The 26,894-nt window shown below is 34.7% G+C and overlaps 1 long non-coding RNA gene and 1 pseudogene across 1 annotated transcript; one reads left to right on the top strand and one right to left on the bottom strand.

The window, feature by feature from the left end:
* The window catches only part of LOC120090598 ((+)-gamma-cadinene synthase-like), a 21,356-nt pseudogene extending 2,218 nt beyond the window's left edge, over nucleotides 1-19,138 (top strand).
* Nucleotides 14,645-16,224, bottom strand: LOC120091634 (uncharacterized). Its single transcript, XR_005485763.2, has 3 exons — nucleotides 15,692-16,224; nucleotides 15,541-15,606; nucleotides 14,645-15,077 (listed from the first exon to the last, which is right to left on the bottom strand). It is a non-coding gene; the product is annotated as an uncharacterized LOC120091634 (long non-coding RNA).
* Nucleotides 19,139-26,894: the final 7,756 nt, after the last annotated feature.

Here is a 26,894-nt window from a genome sequence, read left to right as displayed (position 1 = left end):
AAGCCTATTGAAGCAATACATAGAGAAAAACGAAACTGTGCTTCAAAGTCAGGCTACGTCCATCCGCAATCTAGAATTATAGATGGGCCAGATTGTGAGTGAGCTAAAGAGAAGACCGCAAGGGGCTATGTCGAGTTCAATAGAACTCTCACGCAACCCGGGGGATTAGGTAAAGAGCAATGTCAGGTTGTGACATTGCAAAGTGGGAAGACTGTGGAGGGAGAAAAGAAGGAGCTTAGTCGGATAGCTCCCATTGTGACAGAATCTGAAGTTGCGGTGATGCAAGAAGAAGCAAGAGAAAAAGAAGCAGTAGAACCAGAGGTTGCATCGATCTCAAAGCCAACTGAGATAGGGACCGTGAAAGTGCAGTTACCCCCTTTCCCGAAAAGACTAAGGAAGAAGAAAAACGAAGAGATACAATACCATTGCTTTCTGTCTATGTTAAAATAATTACATATTAATATTCCATTTAGTGAAGCGATTGAGGAAATGCCTGCCTACCCAAAGTTTCTGAAGGATATGGTAACCAAAAAGAGGGGAGCTAGTAAGTTTGCCACGGTGGCATTAACACAGAGTTCAAAATTAATCATTCCCCCAAAGATGAGCGATCTTAGGAGCTTTACGATTCCTTGCTCCATAGGAGGATTGTACATCAGAAAGCCTTGTGTGACCTGGGAGCCAGCATAAATTTGATGTCTTTGTCGATCCTTAGGCAGCTGAATGTGAGGCAACTTGTGTCCACAACGGTGACTCTCCAAATGGCCTAGAGATCTCTGGTGCATCTAGAGGGAAAGGTGAAGGACGTGCTGATAACCATTGAAAAATTTATCCTACCAGCCGACTTCATCATTTTTTACTACAAGGCCGACTAAGATGTGTCCATCATTTTGGGGCGACCATTTTTATCAACAGGTCGTGCTCAGATTGATGTATATAAAGGAAAAATCAATTTGAGCATCAATGGACAGAAGCTCAAGTTCAACATAATTCGTGCCATGAAGTTTCCGGATGAAGAAGACCTGCATGACTCAGTTGATGACCATAATTCGATTGAAGAAGAAAAGTTTGATGAAGAGAATGAAGAAGAGGATGCCAGCACATCCATTGCTGCCTGTAATACGATCATAACAAAAACAAGCAAGGAAGTAGAGATGATCGCAAACCAAGAAGAAGAGCTAACAAAAAAAAGAAGAAAGAAAAACAACGCAATCATCCCTAGTAGAACCACCAACACTGGAATTAAAGACCCTACCGACCCATTTAAAGTATGCATATTTGGGGTAGAATGAGAAGCTGCCAGTTATCATTTCCTCTGAACTCAACGAAGAATAGAAGAATGCGTTGATGAGCATTCTAAGGAAACATGTGCGAGCAATTAGTTGGACGCTTGCCGACATTAGAGGAATTAACCCATCGTACTGTATACATCGCATTCATCTTGAAGAGGACCACAAAGCAACAATGAAACATCAGTGCAGACTTAACCCTGCGATGAAAGAGGTCGTCAAAAAGAAGATCATTAAATGGTTAGATGTGGGCATTATCTATCCTATAGCAGATAGCACGTGGGTCATCCCTGTGTAGTGTGTGCCGAAAAAGGGCGGCATGACGGTAGTCCTGAATGAAAACAATGAATTAATACCGCAAAGGACCATAACTAGATGGCATATTTGCATGGATTACCGTAAGCTGAACGCGGACACAAAGAAAGATCATTTTCCTCTGCCATTCATTGACCAAATGCTAGAACGTTTAGCTGAAAATGACTTTTATTTCGTTCTGGATGGTTATGCCGGGTACAATCAAATTATGATAGCTCCAGAAGACCAAGACAAGACCACATTCACCTGCCCATATGAGACCTTTGCTTTTCGCCGCATGCCGTTTGGCCTCTGCAATGTGCCAAGTACATTCTAAAGGTGCATGATGGCCATCTTTTCAGATTATCTCGAGGACTCCGTTGAAATCTTTATGGACTACTTTTCTGTTTATAGGAACGCCTATGAAGTTTGTCTAACCAACTTGGAGAAGATACTGAAGAGATGCGAAGAGACGAATCAGGTGCTTAACTGGAAAAAATATCATTTCATGGTAAAGGAGGGCATAGTGTTGGGGCACAAGGTTTCTCGGGATGGATTGGATGTGGACAAAGTAAAAATCAAAGCAATTGAAAAACTTCCACCTTCAACAAGCATGAAGGCTATATGAAGCTTCTTAGGGCACGCTAGATTCTACAAACGTTTTGTCAAATATTTTTCCAAAATAGCACGACTATTGAGTGCGTTGTTTGAGGTTGACAGAAAATTTGATTTTGACAACAACTGCGTCAACGGATTTCGAGTTTTGAAGAATGCACCGATATCGCACCCGTAATAATTGCACCTGATTGGACACTGCCTTTTGAAATAATGTGCGATGCAAGTGGGTAAACGATTGGAGCAACTTTAGCACAGAAGAGAAAAATAATCTTGCATCCCATCACATATGCGCGTAAAACATTAAATCCTGCTCAGAAAAATTATACCACCACAGAGAAATAGCTTCTTGCAGTAATTTTTGCGTTAGAAAAATTTCGGGCATATCTGTTGGAACAAAGGTACTCATCCATACTAATCATTCGACAATCAAGTACTTAATGACAAACAAGGATGCAAAGCCGAGATTGATTAGATGGGTTCTCCTCATTAAAAAATTTAACATAGAAATAATTGACTGGAAGGGGACAGAGAACCAAGTTGCGGATCACTTGTCTAGACTGGAAAATCCTGAGGTTGACCGCAATGAGTCTGAGGTGAGTGCGGTGTTTCCAGATGAGCAGCTGTTCCATATTGAAGAATTGCCTTCGTATGCAGAAATAGTCAATTATCTGGTTTGTGAGTAATTTTCTGAAGATTACACATACCACCAACAGAGGAAGCGCAAACATGAATGCAAACATTATTATTGGAATGAGGCGAATCTGTATAAAAGAGGAGCAGGCCAGATTTTACGATTATGCGTACCAAATGCTACTCAACAACGCATATTATCGCAATGTCACGATTCACCATATGGTAGGCACTTTGAAGGACAATGCACCGTGGCTAAAGTTTTACAGAGTGAATTCTTTTGGCTTACATTGTTTAAGGATGCAATTGACTACGTAATGAAGTGTGATCGGTGCCAATGCACCGGTAACATTTCATGGAAACATGCAATACCAATGAACACCATCTTAAAGCTTTAATTGTTCGACGTATGGGGGATTGATTTCATGGGACCATTCCCTCCCTCGAATGGTAAGCATTATATTTTATTAGCCGTCGATTATGTATCCAAGTGGGTAGAGGCAGTGGCGTGCACTATAAGCAATGCGGCGGTAGTCTCTCAATTCCTAAAGAAGAACATTTTCACTAGTTTTGGCACTCCCCGCAATGCGGCGGTATCTCTCAATTCCTAAAGAAGAACATTTTCACTAGTTTTGGCACTCCCCGTGCCATCATAAATGATGAGGGGTCACACTTTGTCAATCATACTGTTAAGTAGTTGCTGTGCAAATACAACATTCTCCATAAAGTGGCCACCGCATACCATCCACAGACAAATGGTCAGGCTGAGGTGTCCAATCGAGAAATTAAGATAATACTTGATAAGGTAGTAAGGCCTTCGCGAAAGGATTGGGCAACAAAATTTGACGATGCGTTGTGGGCATACCGAACTGCATTTAAAACACCCATAAGTATGTCATCATATGCATTGGTATTTGGTAAGGTGTGTCATTTACCTCTGGAGCTGAAATATAAGGCACTGTGGGCGGTAAAGAAGTTGAACTTTGATATGAAGAAAGCAGGAGAAGCGTGAAAAATGCAACTGGTCGAGCTAGAAGAATGGAGGATTAACGCATATGAGAACGCAAAGATCTACAAGGAGCGCACCAATCGCTGGCACGAAAAACACATGTGCGATAAGAATCTCCAAGTCGGGCAAAAGGTCTTACTCTTAAACTCACATCTACGGCTCTTCCCGGGAAAATTAAAATCACGCTGGTCCAGACCCTTCATCATTAAAGAAATATTCCAACATGGTGCGGTGGAGTTGATCACTAAAGATGGAAGCCGTACATTTAAGGTTAATGGGCAGCGAGTGAAGGCATATCATGGAGAAGGCTGGCATCGCAAAGTTAACTCCGTGGAACTAAAAGAACTTTGAGTAAATAAGAAAGTAGGTGGTCCCTACATTATCAGACGTCCGCAATCCATTAGGGATGCATGTTTTGGGAAGCATGGAATCTTCAACTTTTCTCTATTATTCTGAATTTTCGTTACACTATCTCTTTTCAGCTTTATCAGTTCTTACTCTAAAAAAAAGGGGGGGGGGAGGGGGAGATTGCGATAACGAATTTTGTTTTGTTTAAAATAATTTGATCCTGTCTCTATTTTTCTTGCAACGATCAAGGCACTGGATTGTGGAGATGTTAGGCGAAGAAGCCACTTATCTTACTATATCACTGCAATCCAAAGAAGAAAGATCGTCGCAAAGATGGATGCGTCAATACACAATACGGGCGACAACATAAATTTGAGGGTGTATTATTTTCGACCTTGCTATTCAAAAAAAAAAGAAAAAAGAAAAAAAAAGTAAAGTTTTTTTTTTTTAGAATAACAACTCCAAGTAAAGTTTTTTTTTTTTTTAGAATAACAACTCCACTATCAACGCAATGGGAAACCCATGTTGATAAGAGTTAAGTTGTGAAAGGCACTTACCTGTAGTTGGATGTCCGCATGACACATGTGGGGGCAAGCCAAAACGAAAGTAAGTCACCAGGATCAACACATAAATAAATGACCTCAACTCCACTGCCAAGTAGATAAGAGTTTAGTCTGAGAAAGAGCGCATTGCTCGTAATTGGATGTCCGCATGACACACGTGGGGGCAAGCCAAAACGAAGGCAAGGCACTTGGATCAATGCAAGGTCAGAGAAAAATAATAATGTCAAGAAATATGCAAGGATAAAATCATTTGACACCCTTGTGGAAAAATTTTCTTTTTGAAATAAATCATGCGATGTTTCGAAAGTTAGTAAAGTTCTTTTGAAGGTTAAGCTTGCAGTCCCTAGGTCTTAGAAATATTTTAAGAAGAGATTTGAAACAAGACTTAAGGAAATTTTGGTATATAGGATTTGAACGATGTATCCTTGAGAAATCTAGGAAAATAACATTGCGGTAGATTGCTAAAAGAAATCTTTAACTTATGCTTGAGGACAAGCATTGTTTAAATTTGGGGGTGTGATAAGGGGCAGAAATGCACGTTATCATAATGCTAAGTTCTTAAATAATGCTGGCTTTCGTTGATAAAATATATTAAATTACGTCCAAAAAGCATCCGATTCATAATATTACAGTTGCATGTGTTCATCACATTAGAACAGTTGATTTTTTTATTTTTTTGCAGAATATGTGATGACGCAAGGCAGAAATTGCGATTCTAGGAAATCATTTGTTGAGCGAAGCATCACCGCGTTGCGATGACCGTGTTCAAAAAAATTTGCTAAAGAAGGTTTGCCGCAACTTGGTCGGCGCAACATGGTGGGCGTATCTGGGTGAAAGGCTAATTAATCGCGATGGGAAAGAAAGCTTATGACAGTCGTATCCGAATTAAGTTGACAGCCACTAATGATAACAAGTACATTCAGCTTTTCAGTGACAAATATTCGGCGCATCAATCAGAATTAAAGCGTCCCATTTGTTCAATCATGAGAAAGAAGCCGCCGTTCACCCTTGATGTTCTATAAATACCAAGGGCATCCTTCAGAAAACGTGTTCCACCATTTAACGAGTTTAGGAGTTCACCATCTTATGAGTTTAACCTAGTTCTTAGATTTTCTTTTAATTCAAGGCGGACGCGAGAGAGGAGGTTGTGTCGACAGATCGTTCCGATAAGCTTGGGAGAGCGCCGGAAGCTTCAAGGATAGAGAGAGGGTTGGTGCTTGTGGAAGCAGGAACATCTTTGGAACCGAATAGAGATTTACAGTGTAAAAGCCTCAGTCAGCAAGGAATTGCTACTAGGCTCTCTACCTGTAACTTCCATTATTATTTTGTATTCCACTCATTTATCGAAATGGAATCTACTTCTCTATATCTGTTCACTCTATGTTATTTACGCATGAGTAGCTAAATCAGTTGAATGGGTTGAGAAGCATTTAGCTAGCACAACTAGGAAATCTTAATTCTATGCGATTATCTTGTGTTATGTATGCTTCATTCGTCCATTAGAGATACTCGGGAGGGTAGTCTAAGAACAGGATCTAGACTTGGGAAGGTCAAGTTAGAATCTAGGTTCGTGAGAGCCAGATTAGAACGCATAATCAAGAGATAGAAGCTTAGGAATAAGCACTATTTGCTATTAACGCATCGCATGTATCCTATAGATAGGATATGATTGTATGCGGTCACTTTGCCTTTATACATTTTGCATAATCGCATAGGAAAAGAGTAGAGACTTAGGAATAAGCTCTATGGACACTTTTGCATTCAACACATGCATCCTAGATTTTGGAGCATCGCATTTGCATTTGAAAATGAATTGTTGTGCATGGTTGTAGCATGATCGCATAGTCTGACGCATTCCCAAGTAACACTAGCTAAAGACCTTTTCAACCTGTTCATTCGCATACTCAGTGCATCTATCATACAACTGATTTTTCTCAAATCCACCGCATTTGTTTATTTTTCATTAACACAATCAACAACAAACCAACATTATTTATTTGGTCACTACAAAGTTTTCCTAAAAATTACCAACGCAATCTGTTTTCACAAGTCCATGAGTTCGACCCTTGACTTATCAAGAAACTAAGTGGAGTTTACACTTAAATTCCGCTGAGGAAACTTGAGTACTCAACACAATTTCACCATTGCATATCATCCATAATTTCACTTCATGAAATCAAGCATCAACAACTCATGACATTCGATATATTTGAATGCTGTAGACCATTTTTAATAAATATCTCAACCTCTAAACCATATTTAACTTATATTCTATTAATTTCATCTATAACTTATCCATGATTGGAAAATATGCAACTTAATCTACAAAAAAGACAAACAATAATATAACAAGGAAAAATTACATAACCGTAAGCATGTAAATTTAACCATAGTCAATAATAAGACCTAAAACATTAACAAATTAGTTTTTATATACACTTTAACCACACCAACCAAGACTATCAACCAAGTACATTTTTTTTTTAAACTAATTTCATTCCAACATTAACAAATTTGAAGAAGCATAATCATTGGAACAAAACATAAAATTAATGAAATAGCACTTGAACCACACCAATCAAATTTAATCAATCAAGTAAGACCAAATTAGTTTATATATAATTGAAATATTTACACTTAAACCACACCAAGTAAGACTATCAACCAAGTACATATTTTTGAACTAATTTCATTCCAACATTATAAAATTTCAAGAGGCTTAATCATTGGAACAATACATAAAATTAATGAAATAACACTTGAACCACACTAATCAAGCTTAATCAAACAAGTAAGACCAAGTTAGTTTATATATAATTGAAAGAAAAAAATTTTGATATACACTTGACCCACACCAAGCAAGACTATCAACCAAATACATATTTTTGAACTAATTTTATTCCATCATTAACAAATTTTAATAAGCTTAATCATTGGAACAAAACATAAAATTAATGAAATAATACTTGAACCACACCAATCAAACTTAATCAACCAAGTAAGACCAAATTAGTTTATATATAGCTGAAAGATAAATTACACAAAGCAAGACTACCAACCAAGTATATATTCTTCAACTAATTTAATTCCAACATTTCAAAATTTCAATAAGCTAAATCATTAAAATAAAAATAAAATGAATAAAATAACTTTAAAATACTGAATTGAAAATTTATATGAAAATTCATATGAAAATAAAATTTTACCTTTCCAAGCAAACAACTTAAACAACCCACAAAGTTGAAGGGATCTAAACTAGAGCTCAAAGATTGGAATGCTAGTGAGCACCGGACTTTGCAAATAGAGTTGATACGTCAGATGTGACCAAATTACAACACCGACAACCGAATCGAAAGATCCACGAGTAGATTGGAAAAATAGACGATTGGATCGAAAAAAACCCACAACAAAATCTACAGATCCACGCTAGTGACCCACCTCTATGACCTGAACCAGCTAGACGAATGGTGAGCTGATCCACCAGAAGAACAACCATAACGAACAGCCATTGGAAGAGCAACCACTAGAAGAACAAGCGGAAGAACAATGCCCACGCGACGACGAAAACCAACTGGAGAACACCTGAGAAACACCCACGCGAAGAACACCCACGCGTCGAGGAAAACCAACCAAAGAACAACCAGAAAAACAACCACGATGAACAACCAATGGAAGCACAACCAGAAGAACAACGCCCACGCGACGACAGAAACAACAGGAGAACACCCATGACATTGACCCACCACTGGAAGAAGCCCACGACGACGGAGATCCAAGCGACGCCGATGATGATGACAATCGAATGTGATTCACACGAGCAAGCTAAGGAGAAGAGAGGATTTGGTAAGAGAGATGTAAAAGGAGAGAGAAGATTTGATATTAAATGAAGAAGATATTTTCTAATAAAGTTTAAAAAAAGTGAGGCCTTTAATGCCGGTTTTAAACCGACATTGTAGACATTTTGAATGTCAGTTTAAAACAACATTAAAGATCCATAAACATTATACATTTTTAAACTGACATTATACATCTGATTTCACATTTTTCAACCGACATTAATGCCCAAAATTCTTGTAGTGCCATTACTCGACGAAGGCTATTGTCCAATCCTCTTTCATGTGGGATCGTTTTAGTTAGATTGTACCCAAGCCCACCTCCATTTTCTTATGTCTTGCTTTATGAGGCATGAGGCTGAAACTTTCTTTCTTCAATAAGCATTTGTTCATCAATCTTCAATGAATTTTTTTTCCCAACTTTTTCCATTTAAATTTTTTTGATCAAATTGCAACAAAAAAATTGAAATCAAATTTTTACTCTACTCCATTTTTATTCCATTAAATTTGTTCGTTATCGACAATAACAACAACGAAAACCTCATGACGTAAAGAATATTTATAAAACAAGTTTTTACCATTTGATCAATTCTTCCATATAAGTTATTGTCAAACTCATACATTTGAGATTGATAAATTGTTTCATTGGCAACGGATAGACTCCACAATCGAGATCTTCACGAACGAAGATCTTCACGAATAGAGGTGTTGAAAACCAATGATTTGCAACCGAGATCTGCACGAACGAGGTCTCCACAAATGAGATTTGCACGTACTGAATCTCCACAAACAAAATCTAATGAACAGAGTTGCCGACAATCAATAGATCTGCATGACGACGACGACGTCGGATTAACAACAGGCTAAGAGGGGAGACGACGACGACGACAGATTGACAGCGAGAAGTGAGGGACGATGGCAGTGGTGAGTGAGTTTTTGGAGAGAGAAAATTTTGTGAGAAAGGAGAGAGATGGGGTGAGGAAATTTTGTGAGAAACGAGAGAGAAGAAGGGTAGAGAAATGAAAGGAGAAATTTTACTAAAAGGGAAAGAATTAAATGGGTTGGTATAAGATTGGTTTTAAACCGACATTGTAGCCATCATTAAAAATATCACTAATATCAGTTTAAAACTAACATTAAAGATCCGCTATTTTTTAGAAACCGACATTATACATCCATTTTTTAATTTTTTGCAACTGACATCAAAACTCAGATTTCTTATAGTAGAGAAAAAAAAGTTAGAATCAAGTTTCTTTATATTTTGTGTTAGGGTCTTGATTCAAGAGTACTCTAACTTAGGAAGAAAGATTCATTTGCTTGTTACTTGCGATTATTTTCGAGGTAAATTGCATTACTACTAGAATGTGTATTCATGTTAGGCACCGAGTTAAGAGAATAATCCTATGTTGAATAAGTTCTAGAAGCATGTTATGTGTTGTTTGAAATAATTTGTCATATTTTTGTGGATGAATATCCCCACAATATATTATAGTTCCATGGACCAATAGATTCATTACCATGTTATGGTACTGTGAGCCTACAAATTGACTTCCATATTATGACGGTGAGCTGATGGATTCATTATCAAGTATGATTGTGTGCTTTCAGGCCACTAGATATACGTAGTAGGATGGGATAGATTATTCACTTAGTCATCTAGGTTTAGTTAAAATTTTTGCATATGGCTCATTATTCAAGTAGCACTAACTATATGTGATTGCATAGCTAACCTCGGTAGTAGGGTCACTTACTGAGTATTTTTATACCCATCCTTTATTACATTATGTTTTTAAAGTAAAGACAAAGAACTTACTAGTCACATTGTGAGGAGATCCATTGATTGTGCCATATGGGATTAGTGTTAATGTTTTCTCATAGTATCATTTTTTTAAGATGTTTTGTCACATCTCGCTCCAAATTATTACCCCACCAGAACCTAGGACGGACTGCGATGTTAGTTGACCTCAGGCGTGCAATTGAGTCTACCATCAAATTCTTCTTGAACTTGAAACTTAACTTGGAAGAAATACATTGCTAATACACATACACAACCGTGATCTTCTTAAAACTCTGTGCTTGGCTACAACGATAGTTAAATTAATGACCAAATCTTGTAGATGAAACTCAAACTCAATTACCTTATTAAAACATGACATCATATACTTGTAATTTTGCAAGTCATGTAACACACCGAAGTAGATTCCTTTTGTGTTACATCCAATATGTATTTGCGGTGTTAAAATTTTATGGAAAGAGCACCATTCTTACTCATAATATGATCGAATTTGTATATAATGTTTGTAGATCTCGTTTATCCATATGTAAATGCCCGTTTGGAGTGACATATCTAAATGCCCGTTTTTAAGAAAAGCCTAAAAGATTTTTGTAAAGTATATTTTAAAATCATTTCAAATCAGTCCAAATGTTCATTCAGATCATAATTAATTAGTTCACACAAAAATCCCAAATAGTTCCCTCGCCCACCAATTTCATGTAACTAGCTAGACCAAAAATATCTTACAAATATCTAACATTCTAGACCTTTAAGCACACACTTTTGAGGATACGCTCTGACAACTCAAATTTTAGGACAATGATCGAGAGAGATGAACTTGAACTCTTAAAATATCTAACATTCTAAACTTTCTGAGTCCACACAACCTTTTGGACCACAATAGAGAAAAAAACATCACTCCTAAAATATATCGGACATTCTAAGCCTTCAAGCACATGCCACCTGTTTTAACTCACTTAACTTCTTGGACCATTATTGACGGTTCGAAAGTGCCCACGGTAGTACTTTTTGAATAAATTATCCAAAATTCTTTTGTGCCTCTCCCATTACTACTCTAAGAGTAACAAAGAAAAAAAAAAAGAGTGAGATTAAAAGAAAACAACAAACTATAAAAAAATATCACAACCTTCCAGAAATGTACTATGTAAAAAATAATTACAATCACAGTTTTTCTCTCATTCTAATTACAAGAGTACTACAATCTCAAAGCTTCGTTATCAAACTAGAGAATACGAAAAGGGGTGTTTAGGTCGTGTTAGTATACTCAATATTAAAGTGTTTTTAACACGAAAAGTTTGGAATCAAAGCTATAGATTTCTTTTATAATACATGGGGTTCATCATTTTCTTCAACCTTTCAAATATGAAAACATACCACTACTATTAATTTTAATATATTGTCAAAAACCTAGCTTTAGAGCACTCAACTTAACTTTATGTGTACATTTGATAAGCAACTCTGAGGTATCTATCTAATGGTTTTTAAGTATAACAAAAATGACTAACAATTCCAATTTAAATTTCTATAGTTCCAAAATGTCAAAAATGTGTTTTCGAAAAAATTTAAATTCTATAATATTGAATTTGGAAATTATCATGAATCATATATTTCTATATTTTTTTTCTTTCAATAGTTGTAGTTAAAGATTAAACCTCCGATTTTTAAAATAGACATTAGTATATTCACGCTTGAGATATTTATAATTTAGTTGAAAGAATAGTAATTAGATTTAGGTTATGTTATCTGTATTAAAGTTTAGTTGGGAATGGTTATAAATGTCAAAATAACTGTTGTAAATTGCATCTTTTAGAAACTGATTTGTAATTAAAGTTAATTTTTTTTAAGTATAAATAGGATTACGAGATTTGAACACGAATTTTTTGCATTAGGAAAAGACAAATTCGTAGTGCTCTATAAGTTAATACTAAATCATCACACTTTATATATTATAACCGATATAAATATAATATTTCAATTATGTATAATGTTGTGTTGATATTATTTTTTAACCGTTTATAAGTAAGTTATTGAAAATTTTATATAATTTAATAAAAAAAAATTACATTCTTTTGTTCTAAATTAATTGGTAAATGATTAAGAAAAAATTACTATAAAAAAATTTGATCAAACAATATTATTTCAATTTAAATACAGGAAGGCTTGTTAAAAAAAATGAAATGTATATTTTTTAGTTCGACCATTGAGTGGACAAGATGAAAGTATCAATTTTTGAAATAATAATTAGTGCCTTATATCTTCCGTTATAGTTGAATTAAAATATATATTTATATATATAACTAAATAAGTGGTTAATGAATTATGAAGTTAAATGATCGTAAAAGCACTAGAGTGAACTTGACTTAGTAGTATTGGTATGACCATCTCGAGAGGTCGGAGTTCTAATCTCCCACCATAATTGTTGTACTAAAAAAATTGATCATAAGAGCAACAGATAATTAAAATAAAATAAAAGGATAGAGAGAAGAATGGTAGTGAGTTACATCGTTATTTGAAACATGTGAATAGCAAAATTTGTCAAATCTAATTTCAAAAGTGTGTAACTACAATTAGTTTGAAATTATTTAAATTATAATTTAATTTTTGAATTCTGCTACCAAACACATATCTGAAAATATTAAATACAATTTTATTTCATTTGATCGGCTGTTTTCAAACTTTTATTTTTTAATTCTCTACCAAATAGATCCCTATATTTTTTTTTTTTGTTGAAATTTATAATGTCTCAAACAATTAAGTGACGTCAACTATGATATTATATCCAAATAATAACATTGAACTTATATATTATACTAAATATGTAGGTTACAAACAGGCTTTGAAAGTATTGATTTTAGTTTAAGAGGTGTTATATTTACGATAAAGTTTAAAATATTGATGCATCTGTAATTTCTTTACATATTAACTTGTTTTTAACAGTTATTCACTAAAACAAAAAAGAAAGGGAAATCTTGTCATATCTACAACATTGATAAAAGAGACCAATGAAAACAAAAAACATAAAACAAAAATGCTATTAAAGGGCGCCTCAAATAGTGCCTTTTTGAGTTTACCATTCTTGATCTAATCAAAATTTCTTATTATTAGATTGAATACCATTTTGATTTGATGGTCTCTGATACCATATTTGATAGTATAAGGTTCCATCAAAATCAAGTAGCAACGAGAGAAGTAGCTCATCTTGATTTTTTTCAATGTAAGATTCTCAACCCTTATATTTTCACCATGTGCATATTTCAACTTATTATTGTCTCATCGTTGTCCTTAGGTTGTCAGTGATAGAACAAAATGAAATGATATACCATTTACATTTTCATCCAATTTTTCATACCGACATTGGGAAGGATTATTGTTTTCTTGTACCAAGTTGTGATGCATCGGTATAACTTAGATAGGACTGTTTTCAAATATAGCAAAATTTTATTGAAAGAAGAAATAGAAAGATGCTAAATGATGTTGTTGAAAACCCTATAGATAAACTGAAGTTTGTTGATTCAATTCAAACGTTAGGTCTCTTTTACCATTTTGAAAAGCAGATTGATCAAGTTATGGAACAAATATATGAGGCGTTTAAGAGTTCATTGAATAATAATAGTAGCGATGAAGAACTTAATACCGTTGCTCTCCTATTTCGGCTACTCGGATAACAAGGTTATAAAATTTCATGTGGTAAGTTAAAAAAGACTACAAATAAAGAGTGAGATCTTGCATCTAACTTATAAAATTGATACTTTATTAAATTCTTATACAAATATTTATGATTATTTTATCAGATAAAAAATCTACATCAATTTGATCATTTCCTTCCATTTTCTTACAATGATTTGCATCTTTCCTAGTACAATAGTTGAATTCTTAGTCAAATTTCAAAAAACAAAAACACATTTTTAAAAACTACTTTTTTTAGTTTTTCAAATTTATGCTTTTTTTTACTCATTGATAAAAGATAGATAACAAATGAATAAATTTGGAGATGAAAGTAGCGTCTATAGGATTTGTAACGACCCGACTCCTAGGACTTAGGTAAGGTCGTTACTAAAATAAATGCATGCAAAGAATTTAAAACGATGCTCAGTTATTTGAAATAAATGCTAATTAAAACAAGAGAAGTTCAAAAGACATTTATTAAATACAATTGTCAAAATAAATAATAGGGTACCCAAAATTCTTAAAGACCAACAAAGGTATACAAAAGAAATAATCCTTAGAAATAAATTTTTAACAGTAAAACTAAATATTAAGAGGAAAATAAGGACTCAAATTTCAAGGTGCGGAAGCGTAAAAACTAGTCCCAATGGCTCAATCATGAATTTCGTTGTGCCATCGCTGGTGCATCTCTATCCTTACTTGAAACATCAACATGAGAAAGAATGAGTATGAAATATTCAGTTAGCCCCATCACTGGGGTCAGGCTAGGCATCTATGTCCTCTAGATACCCGCATATGGCACATAAATACATGTAACAGACAAGAGACTGAGTCCTATCCTATTGTAGTTAAGTATGCCCACAAAACTGGTGACTCCCGAAAGAAACACAAAACTGTTGAATCCTGAAGGTAACACAAAACTGGTGAATTTCGAAGGAACCACAAACTGGTGAAACCCAAAGGAACCACAAAACTGGTGAATCCCGAAGGAAGCACAAACTGGTGAATCCTGAAGGAAGCACAAACTGGTGAATCCTGAAAGAAACACAAACTGGTGAATGCCGAAGGAAACACAAACTGGTGAACATCTAACTAATCAATGAGGATATTCACACAGTCTTAACATGCTAAGATTCAACATTGTACAGTTCTAAAACATACATAAAAATCCTTGATATCATGGCTTCATCACATACACATAATTCTTAATAACATATTATATATCATCCATGTATAACTTACATCATAAATCCACAACATGCAAGTATGCCTCAACACCAGCAGATCAACCATCGACATATGAAAACACATACTATCACATACTAATGATGAAGTACTTAGGTGTGTATGTAAACAAATCAGAACTCGTGCCAGAATATACTTTGATTCAGGTCATACTGCCAATCAACATGCTAACATTTACCATAACATACACTCATCACGCTTGCATACAATTAAAGCCTGGCTCGTAGGCAATTCCAGTAATAAGATTACTTACTTTGAGTAGATACTCCACAGATAAAAATTAGACCACCAAACTATAACGGCAAATCAAGTAGCGATCCTACAACAAAACAACTCTCAATTTCAATTGAAGCCACAATTGTAAGATTTCCGGTCCAAATCCAAACTATCAAGAACTTACTCACAGAATAAAAATCACTTCCACCTTCCTCGACGGTGCCTCCTTTGACTTCCAAACTCCTTGACGACTTTAGCTTGAAACAAAACCCCGCAAAGGCGAGTCATAACACTGAAACACAATATTAATGGCCGAGAGAACGAAACAAACCGACACAATATTACCCCAACAGATCTGACGAAGACCAAGATAGACCTGACACGGTAGGGTGATGACAACTGGTGGCGAAAAACCTGGGGTGGTGGACGCGGTTTGAAGCAGTGCTCGCGTACGATCGGTGCTAGGCAAACGAAAGAGAAGACCGACCGGACAAGCGACGCGCAAAGGAGCTCGGCTAGACGAGCTGGAGAAATTGGGCGAGCGGCTCTTGACGGAACACAGCGGACGCCTTCGGATCTGGGCTCTCGGCGGAACGCAGCGGACGAGGCGTCTGCTCTGACCAGCCAGCTCACTGAGGGGCTTCGAATCGTCAACTGCTCATCGGCATCGGGTTCGACGAAAAACTGAGTTGTCGTCGACGGCTAGGTTTTCTCGGGGGGGCGCGTGTGGTGAGGTTGAAGAAGAAGATTTTAAGTTTTGTTTATATAAAAAGAAAAATAATAATAAAAATAATAATAAAACAAAACTAAAAAGGAAATAATATAAACTTTATTTTATTCTTTTCCTTATTCCATTTTATATTATTAAATTAGTTTCCTTCCCAAAATGAAATTAATTCCTGTCATTAATTTCCAAATTGAATAAATTCAAAGCCAAAAATTAAATTCCGCAATTACACTTAACTTCCAAAATTCCAAAAATATCCTTCGACCGAACAATTATTAAATTATCAAGGATAACGTTACTGAAATTACATTATTATATAAAAAATGTGCGGGATGTTACAAGCTTAATTTTCAAAAACAAAAATAAAAAACTAAATGGTTACCAAATGTGACTAAAACGATTATCAAAGAGAGTCTTATGACAAATTCAAAGTTATGAATAAAGAGTTTAGACATCGAAAATTTTAGTTATAATTATAATTTGTTTAAGAACTAGTTATTAATTTTTTCAAGTCTGAATTGAAACAGATATATTCTCAAAATTCATGGACAACGGTGGAAAATTAAAAGAATCATTGGGTAATGATGAAGGAGGAATTTTCAGCTTATATGAAGCATCACATATGAGGGGACATGAATAAGCTATGCTCGAGGAAACTCCTGAATTTACTACCATACATCTTAAAACATATATTGAATACTCAAATAATCCTCATTTTGCATCTGAAGTTGGCAATGCCTTGAAATTGCCCATTAGAAAAGGTGTTACAAGAATCAAGGCAAGAGAGTATTTGGGAATATACCAACAAGATCCTTCCCATAATGACACTTTCCTTACATTCTCAAAACTAGACTTCAATATATTACAAAAACATCACCAAAAGTAGCTATGTGAAATCTGTAGGTACTCCTACCATTATAATATGCTTCCATTTTCGTATCAAGCAAGATAATTCTAACTAACTTTATCGGTATTATCTGTAGATGAGAATAGGTATAATATGCTTCTATTTCAAAAACGAAAAACTAAAACTCAAATAGCTACTTAACTGGAACTATGTTCATATATGATTTAACTAAAAGGTATTATTAATCTATTATTAATATTTTTTATTACTTGTATCTAATAATAAATGTTGATCGTATGATGATTATGTTGGAGTTAACATGCAAGATGCTGAAGTAATTAGGTTCTTAAGCACTCTAATTCCATCAATTTTTTACAATCTAGCAAGCATGTTCATATGAATGAAATAGGGTTTCATAAATTATACTTTTGTTGAACTTCTCAATTACTGAAATCCAGCTTAAATCTTCACACCAAAACCTTGTAACCACCACTTTATCTTCCCTACTATTCTCTAGAAACTTAGATAGAATGGTGGAACCCAAAATGAGGTTGAATCGTGAAAGGATTTTGGAGAAATTTTCCAGATTTTGTGTCCATGGTCTAGAGAGAACATCTTCTCTTCCAACGTTCAATTGCATCACTTTCTTAGCAGATGTTTTTTTTTTTTCTGTTTTATTCTTCTTGAACATGCAATTTCATTTTCTAGGAATTTGACACAAATCCCACTTAATTTGAATGGTAAAATGAGCGTTTAAAGTTGGTAAAATCCCACTTAGGGTATTTTCCAATTTTCAATAGAACTATTTAATAATAAATTTAAATTTAGATTTTTACTTTGAAATAAAATTTCAAAAAGATAAATTGTAAAAATAATAATATTAATTCAAGAATTAATAATTAATAATTAATTTTAAACCACCTCTTTACTATCCAAAAATCAGGTAGGAGAGAATTTCGTCTTTCACCCTATGTCCTGAGCTAATTACCTGGTCTTACATCTGAAATGAGAGGCTTATGAGCCAGTGCTATAGGGTCCACCCTTACCTATGCAAATCTAAGGATATTCCCAAAAAAAACAAGAGTTCATAGTTAGCTCAGAATTAAATTCAAATTACTTAGGTCATTGCTATGAAATAGTCCGTCTTAAAAAGTAAACAACATTATAAAGTAAGAGTCACTTATTTCTTGGTCTGGTCTTATACAAACTCTTTGTATAGCATGCCTCACTCGCATGTCTCCACATGAACGATTTAGGATTACATCGTTTGTACTAAATACAAAGTGAGTCACATCCAATATTGTTTACAAAATAAGGTACCCAGCCTTATCCGTATATTTTAGACCATTTTGGCTATCTACTCGAATTTGATCCACTCTTATCTCTCCACATGAATAACATCTTAATGCAAATTATTTCTACATTTAGCGTTGATCTTTGTTGACAACATGGGCAAATTTGAAATAAAATGAATGCAAATAATAAATTACTATAGGTGGTGGAATGAATTGAAGGACCTAACGAACTTTCCATTTGCGAGAGATAGAATTGTGGAGGATTACTTTTGGGTATTGGGTGTATATTTCGAATCTCATTTCAATGTGGAAGGGAAAATATCAACTAAAGTGATCGTCATGACCACAATTATAGATGATATTTATGATGCTTATGGAACATTATTTGCAGAACTCCAAGTTTTCACTTTAGCAATCAACAGGTTACTTTCTTTACCCTCTGTCTTGTGGAACTCAAAGTTATTGTTTTTTAGGTTTCTATTTCAAAAAGTTAACTATACTACAAATTATTCTTGTGTGGACTATTTATTGAAATTTTTTGGATTGTTTTCAAATATAAGAAGATGAATGAAAATATTTTCAGATATAGCAAAAATTCACAGTTTATATGCGATAGACTATGATAGACTACTATTTGTGTCTATCTGTATCATGATAGAGCGAAGCTTTATGTGATAGGGGTGCTAACCAAACCAGAAAGCAAGGGTTTGAGAATCTTCTTGTTGAACTTGATGCTCGTAACACAAATAGTAGTTTATCTCGTTGAATTTGATTCTCGTCGGATTGAGGTTGTTAAACTAACTACAGCCAACATACTAACTATAGTACACAAAATATACTAACAAACTAACTACATTAATGGAATGTTGTTAAGAGAACCAATATAAGTACTAATAAATAGAAAAAGGAGGGAAGAAGAAAAATGTAGGACCACTTGATAACGTTTTCGTTTCCCATTTCCCATTTTTCGTTTCTTGTTTACTGTTTTTAATTTTCTATTTTTTAAAAAAATTAGAAATAAAAATATCTTTAATAACTATTTATGATTCTTGTTTCTTGAGGAAAAAAAAGAGAAAGACAGAAACAAAAACTTGTTAGATAATCATTTGTTATTTCTTGTTTCTTATATATTTTTTTCCTTATGTTTTCTCCTTTTTCATAGTTTAAACTTTCTTCCTTTTCATATTTAAATATAATTTAATTATGTAAAATAAAAATATATAGTATGCATTCAAATATAGAAACAAAATTATTTAACATTTCCATTATCAAACACAAATTAGTCCCGATTGAAAATTAATAAAGATAATATAATTGCTTCTATCATTCATATACATATTACTAAAATTTGATTCGCAATATTATTTATCACTCAAATCATTTGTCTTAAATAATGTAGACTCAAATCCATCTCAATTATATTATCATGTAAATGTCGACGTGTTGTGTTTGAAAAATAATATCCAAGTAAACAAAATTTATATATTATAAAAATCTAACCAATTTCGAATGTACTAAAAATAAAAAATAAAATTAGAATAATATATAAACATGCATCTTACAAAAAAAAATTCAAAATTAAAAAAAATAGTTAAATCTACGTATTAAAAATTTGAAATTTGAAAATCTAAATATGAAAAATATAAACAAAATAAATAATAAATAAAAGAAAGAAAATAAAAGAAAGAGAGAAATATAGAAAAAATAATAGAAGAAAGAAAATGTAAAAACTGGAAAAAAAGAAAACAAAATAAACATATCTCACCTGGCCTTTTATGAAGTATCAAACCAAAACTAAGAAGTTAAAAAGAGTTTGAAGTAGGCTCCTACCAACCTGCCAACAAACGAACCCTACTTTTTTGGTTCATATTAGAAACAAATTATAATAAAACAGAAACAAAATAGGGAAAAACTACTTTGTGTAGTTTATCGAATTTCACTTTATTTTTGGAAATATTTTTCAAAATTTAAAATTAAGAAACAGAAACGGTTATCAAATAAATTAGATTTTTAAAAAATGAGATGTAAAAACAGGAAATATGAAACAGAAACATTATCAAACAAATCCATAGTTTATGAAATTTAGTCTAAATTGTAATTAAAAATATTTTTAAAATTTTAAAAATAAAAATGAGATAGATTACCAAACAAACATGTTCTTTAAAAATAAAAAATAAAAAAATGAGAACAATAAATAATAAAGAAAAACGTTGACTAACGTAACTTCAATAAAAAAGTTTATTTTTGTCAAATAAACAAACAAGTTATCCATTACAATACTATTTTAATTTATTAGTCTTTAGATATAAATATTCTAATTAAACATGTTTTTTTTATTTGCCTTAATATTTAGATATGAGTATCCTAATCGGAAATTCTTATAAATATAAAAATTCCAAAAATAGTTACTTTTGAAACTTTTTGCTATAAAGTGTAAATATTTTTAAATAATTTTTATATTTAAAAATGTCCCTATTCTAATATTTTTTTGAGCTCCTTGCATATATAGCAAAATGAGGCTAAGATATTACTAAATAGTAAATATTAAAACTAATCACAAATATAGAAAAATTTTACTTGAGTCCATAGACAATTTTCCAAAACATAGCTCATTTATGGCGCAAAAAAAATCTCCAAATGCACGAAATTTCTAACTTCAGTAATAGCACAAATAATTTTGCAGAAGGAGAATCAAAATTCATATTAATTATATCAAATAATCAAAAGGAAAAGTTAGGCCTTTGACTCTAACAAGCATATCTTTAACTAAATCTACTGGCCTAACCAAATAATGGTCAGCTAACTACACCAAAATATCAGCAAGATGCAGGATGTGAGACTAAAACTTAGAATAAATAGGAGCTGGCATAATATTTTTAGTAGACCTTATATCTATCATGACATACTCAAATCTTCCAGTACCTATTTGAGAGGACACAAAAAACGTACCAAGTTTCTCTTGCTTAACAGGTAGATTACTTGAAAAGACTACCTCATGTCTGACTTCTTCATTCTCTTCCTTTTTAGGCACTTCAGCCAAACTTGCATGCCTTTTGTAGTAGGGCTCTTTCTCCAAAAGATTGAATAGATTTCACCTCCTCCTTGAGCAATAGTCAACCTGTCAGGAAAAGGAGTATGAATGATATTAGCTTTTAAATCTTAACCCCCCCACCGGGCCGCGTTTATTTCTTTAATTGAAAAAAAGCTTCGATGAACTAATCTTTCGTGCTTTGGTACGATTGAGTCTACCATCGTCCGTAAACCCTCGCTACATAAATAATATTTGTAAATCACCGAACGAACTACTTATACTAACTGGTAGCTGGTAGGTAAGTCAAGCGTGGAACCTCAGGGAAGCACGAAAGATTAGTTCATTGAAGCTTGTTTTCAGTTAAATAGATAAATGGGGGGTTTGGTGTGTATTGATAAATGAAATTGCATTGACTTATAGGGATTATGCTAAGATGAGTGTTTAACTTCAAACATCTAATTAGACAATCAATATGGTTTTTCTCTACATTGATAGGAGCAGTGTTTTTTACCTAACTAACCTATTGCTTCAATTGGGATTAACTTATAATTATATGTCACATATTACAAGTTAATCACAAAGCATTAGACTATACAATAAAATCATTGGGCATCAATCAAAAATTAAAATCATGCAAGTCATAAACGTAAGTTTAGATTAAAACACATAGACGAGTCTGTATACATCAATAAATCAAAATCTCACAAAATTGCATTGACTTCCTCCAAATCTGTAGGCTAAGAAACCAAAATCTTACCTTCCCATGGAGGATGAGCAGCTACAATATGACATCTACTCGATAAATTACTAAAGAAACACCCAAAACACAAAGTGGAAGAGAGAAGAGAGGGGAAAATCGGTTGGAGGTCGAAGGTGGGCGAATTATTCTGACCTAAAGTGAAGACAGATATATATATATATATAGAAGTTGGTCGTAGCATCGCAATGCTGCCTAGCCTTGTGTGCACGTCCATCATGATGTTCGTAGTGTTGCAACGCTACATGTAACATTGCAACGCTGCCCTGTTTTGCCCAAAATAGATAGCTACTGCCTTACGACATTGCGCAACGCTCTGCCCATGGGTGTTTTCTTTCGTTTACGTCCGTTTGAAGTCGAGTTGCTCAAATTAGATCTTAATTGCTCCAAATTAACCTCGAATAGCTCGTAATGATGGATTCTACCTCCAAGATGCTCAATAACTACAAAATCATCAAGTAAACACATTAAACATAGTAATGACCTAAAATTAAGAAGAGGAAAATAGCACATTTTCGATGCTATCAGCGTCCAAGCTTCCATTTATGCGTCCAACACTTCCCTCTTGAGGGTTTCCTCCTCTTATGGTATCTTATGTTGCCCAACACTTAGCCAACTTCTCTCCCTTGGATCCCCTATGCACCTACCAATCTTCCCTTATGCGTCTAACCTTAATTTCCTACCTTGGTGGTGCATAGTTTCACGCATGATCTTCCAACACAACCACTTCTTTCCTCAGGTTTTCACTTGATCCCAAACATCTCACAAAAACACTTCATATGTGTCCGAAGTCCCCTTGGAATGTGCCCATCATGTACAATTATATCCATATATGCATCCAAGTCTTTCTTTTTCTCCAGAATATGTTCCAATTGAAACATCTTATCCAAGGGTAAGTCTTTACTCCTCATATCCTTAGTACTTAGTCAATTTTTCACTTTCCTAAACCAATTTGGAGTTCTTCTAAGTTCACATTATAGTTTGAACACTTAGCTATATTTTGTACTATGCTATGAATTCGTAGCATAGTTTACATACTTATCCAAAATCCTACCTCATACTATTGTGCCTCCAATATTTAGAAATTTTTCTTAAGTACTTCTATTTCTTCCAAGGCATAGGCACTTGAGTATCTTTTCCTCTCAAGGCTTGAATTTCGAATTTGTATCTTTGCCTAAAGAATTCTATGAAGATTCGGGTGTTACATTCGTCTCCTCTCCTTCTATCCTAAATCTGCAAAATATAATAAACTAGATCATTGGGAAAAGCGGGTCATATAAAGAGAGAAAATTTTCAAGAACGAATGAATAACTGAAAACCTTTCAATAGAAAAACTACTTAATTCCCCGGGAATGACATCAATCTGGTTGGATGGATTTCTTCGTCTAAATTCAGACCAAATAATTTAAACCGTTTCCACTAAATATGTAGTAGTGGTAGCAGTGGGTCGAGGGGGGGAGGGGGTTGAAAGTCTTTTTGATCATAGATTATCAAATTAATTCTTATATTGTCTAAGCTTAGCCAACTTGCCTAGAAAAGGCGGGAGAGAGTCCAGTTAATAAAATTAGCCGATTAAATTAGATGAAAGGCATCATAATTAATTAAGACTAACTGCATTACGGATAGGGATTATGTTAAGGTGAATATCAATTAGGAACAACTTAAATTAATATTCATCATGGTTCTTCCTAAGGTGATTAAAACAATATAACAAGCTAATCTACCTTTTTGGTAGTTTGGTTGAATCACAATTATATGTCACAAATTTAGGAACAACGTAAATTAATATTCATCATGGCGGCTTTGCTACGCAAGAGTGTGCGACCGAGGGCGTGCGATGGAGTGGCCTATTGTATGCGACCGAAGGTATGCGGCCGATGGTGTGCGCGTATGCGGCCGAGGGAATGCGTTAGTAGTATGCGATGGCATACACAATGGATACGTTGGATGTGGCAACCTTGATAAGGTATAAGCTATGCGATGTAATGAGCTAAGGTGGACGTATAGTGATTTGCACTTGCGTTGTTAAGGCTTGCGGTAACAAGGTAAATGAGGAGGGTTGCGTTGATTATAAGAGATGCATTAGCAAGAACCTAGGTGATGGTGAGCTATAACTTGTTGTGTTGAGTTGAGAACCAAGTTGACCCAAGGGTTACTATGCGTTGGTGATATACTATGTGTTAGTAATATGCTATGTGTTGGATATCCGAGGCTAGTAGTATGCGTTGAAAGGGGTGTTGGTCATCATCCTAGTTGAACACAAATAAAGGACGTCATCTTGACATGTGGCTTGCTAGGAGGGAGTCTTAGGCCTTAAGGAAATGAGGGGATGCACGAGTAGCATGCAAAGTTAAGCCTCAAGCGTTGGTTATGGAGGAGGAAGATACTTAAGATTGCGTTGATGCAAGGGTTGCATTGATGGTGTAAGATGAAGACACCTCAAGCGGGAGGTGGAGAAGGCTGGAAGTTGGCAAATGCTAAGGAAAACACTTGGACATGTAGTCAAGTAGGAGGTGTCAGCCGTAGAGTAATCTTAGATTCCTATAAATAGGGCCAAGAACTTTAGATGAGAACTCAAATTCTCTTCAAAGGACATAAAGAAGATTGTATTGGGAGGAGACTATGCATTTTTAACAAGACCATGTGTTGGTCAAGAGGTTCCAAAAGGGGAGATGCTGTCGGGCAGAAACTACAGGAAGTAGCATCAACTTTGGACGAGAAATTCTCCCATAATACGCGTTCGTTTGGAGTGATTTCAAAGCCACTTGAAATTTATGAGAGTCTAGTTTTTAGGGTAGGGCTGTCGGAGGAGAAGCTCCAAGGAATCGGGCTGGAGATTGAGGAAAACACAGAAGGGTCCAGTTGCCGGGTAAGCTGGTCTAGTCTTGATTTTTTGATGTGTCTGGCCAAACCACGAGGAATTATGAGCTAAGCTTCCTGAGATATTTTATAGCATATTTGTAGAAGGAAGTAACTCGAGATAAAACCTAAAACTATGAGTAGTCTGAGCTTTAAGATTGAATTTGGAATTTAGGGTTCAAGAGGAGCCCGAGAAGATCATGGAACTTCTAGAGAGAGGTTCCTAAATGACCAAGGTGAGTGGTACTTTCCTTTAAGTCGTAAAGAATATCTTTTAGAGTAAATTGTTTATGCTTATGTTATGAATGAGTATTTATGTGTTATTTTATTGAATGAAAATATGGATGATTATCGTCGATGGACTGCGTTGTGCACTCAAGTTTCCCAGTAGAATTCAAGTGTAAATTCCCCTTAGTTTCCTTGTAAGTCTAGGGTCGATCACAGGGACTTGTGAAAATAGATTGCATCGATAATTTTCTTATGAAAACTTTACGGTAACGGGTAAAATAAAGAAGGTGTTTGGGTTGTTGATTGCGTTGATTAAAAATAAATAAAATGCTGTAGCGTTTGAAAAGAGGTGGTAAATGGTTGAGAAAGGTTTCGGTTAATACTCCCTAGAATGCATTCATACTTTCGATCATGCAACATGCATACAACAGTAAACCACCTCTCGGCGCAAATACCATGGCTTCTAAGGCTAGAACACATGCGATAAATATGCGATAAGTCTACAGGGTTTACACATAGACCACTATTCCTATTTATGCGATGACAAGATGACATCCACACAAATATGCTACCACATAATATCATTGCTATTCCTAGGATGCATGCGATGCAAGTTGACAAACAGAGCTTATCTCTAAGTCTCTATCTCTTTTTTATGCAAGCCTAATCTTGCTCTTTCGAGTCCAGATTCTAACCTAGCTCTCTTGAGACATTAGGTTCTTTCTTTAGACTCTCTCTTGAGTATCTCTAAAGGGTATTTTGCACAGCATAAATCAAGACAATCGCAAGCAATGAACTTCCTAGGTGTGAGATTAAGACACCTCAAGCAGAAGGTGGAGAAGGCTGGAAGTTGGCAGATGCTAAGGAAAACACTTGGACATGCAGCTAAGTAGGAGGTGTCGGCTTTAAAGCAATCTTGGACACCTATAAATAGGGCCAAGGACTTCAGATGAGAACTCAAATTCTCTTCAAAGGACATAAAGAATAGTGTATTGGGAGGAGACTATGTGTTAGTAACAAGACCATGCGTTGGTCAAGAGGTTCCAAGGGGGGAGATGCTGTCGAGCAGAAATAACAAGAAGTAGCATCAACTTGGGATGAGGAGTTCTCCTAGAATACTCATGCGTTTGGAGTGATTCCAAAGCCACCTAAAAGTTATGAGAGTCTAGTTTTCAGGGTAGGATGGAGGAGAAGCTCCAAGTAATCGGGCTGGAGATTGAGGAAAAGATAGAAAGGTTCAGCTATCGGGTAAGTTAGGCAAGTCTTGATATTTTGATATTTCCGGCCAAACTAGAGGATTTATGAGCTAATATTTTGAGGTAAGCTTCCTGAGACATTTTAGAGCATATTTGTAGAAGGAAGTAACTCGAGATAAAGCCTAGAACTATAAGTAGTCTAAGCTTTATGTTTGAATTTGGAATTTATGGTTCAAGAGGAGCCAGAGACATAATAGAACTTCTAGAGAGAAAGGTTCCTAAACGACCAAGGTGAGTGGTACTTTTCTTTAAGTCTTAAAGCATATCTTTTAGAGTAAATTCTATATCCTTATGTTATGAATGAGTGTCTAGCATGAGAATGAGATTATGTGATCGGGATAGTCAGGGGGTCAATAGACCTAGTGCCTAAGCCCGTAAGTAAAACCTCACG

Source organism: Benincasa hispida, unplaced genomic scaffold, assembly GCF_027475165.1.
Source record: "Benincasa hispida cultivar pf3 unplaced genomic scaffold, pf3_genome.v1.1 HicScf84, whole genome shotgun sequence".
NCBI classification, from domain to species: Eukaryota; Viridiplantae; Streptophyta; class Magnoliopsida; order Cucurbitales; family Cucurbitaceae; genus Benincasa; species Benincasa hispida.
Note: the sequence above shows the minus strand (reverse complement) of the source record. Positions and strands in the feature narration are given on the sequence as shown.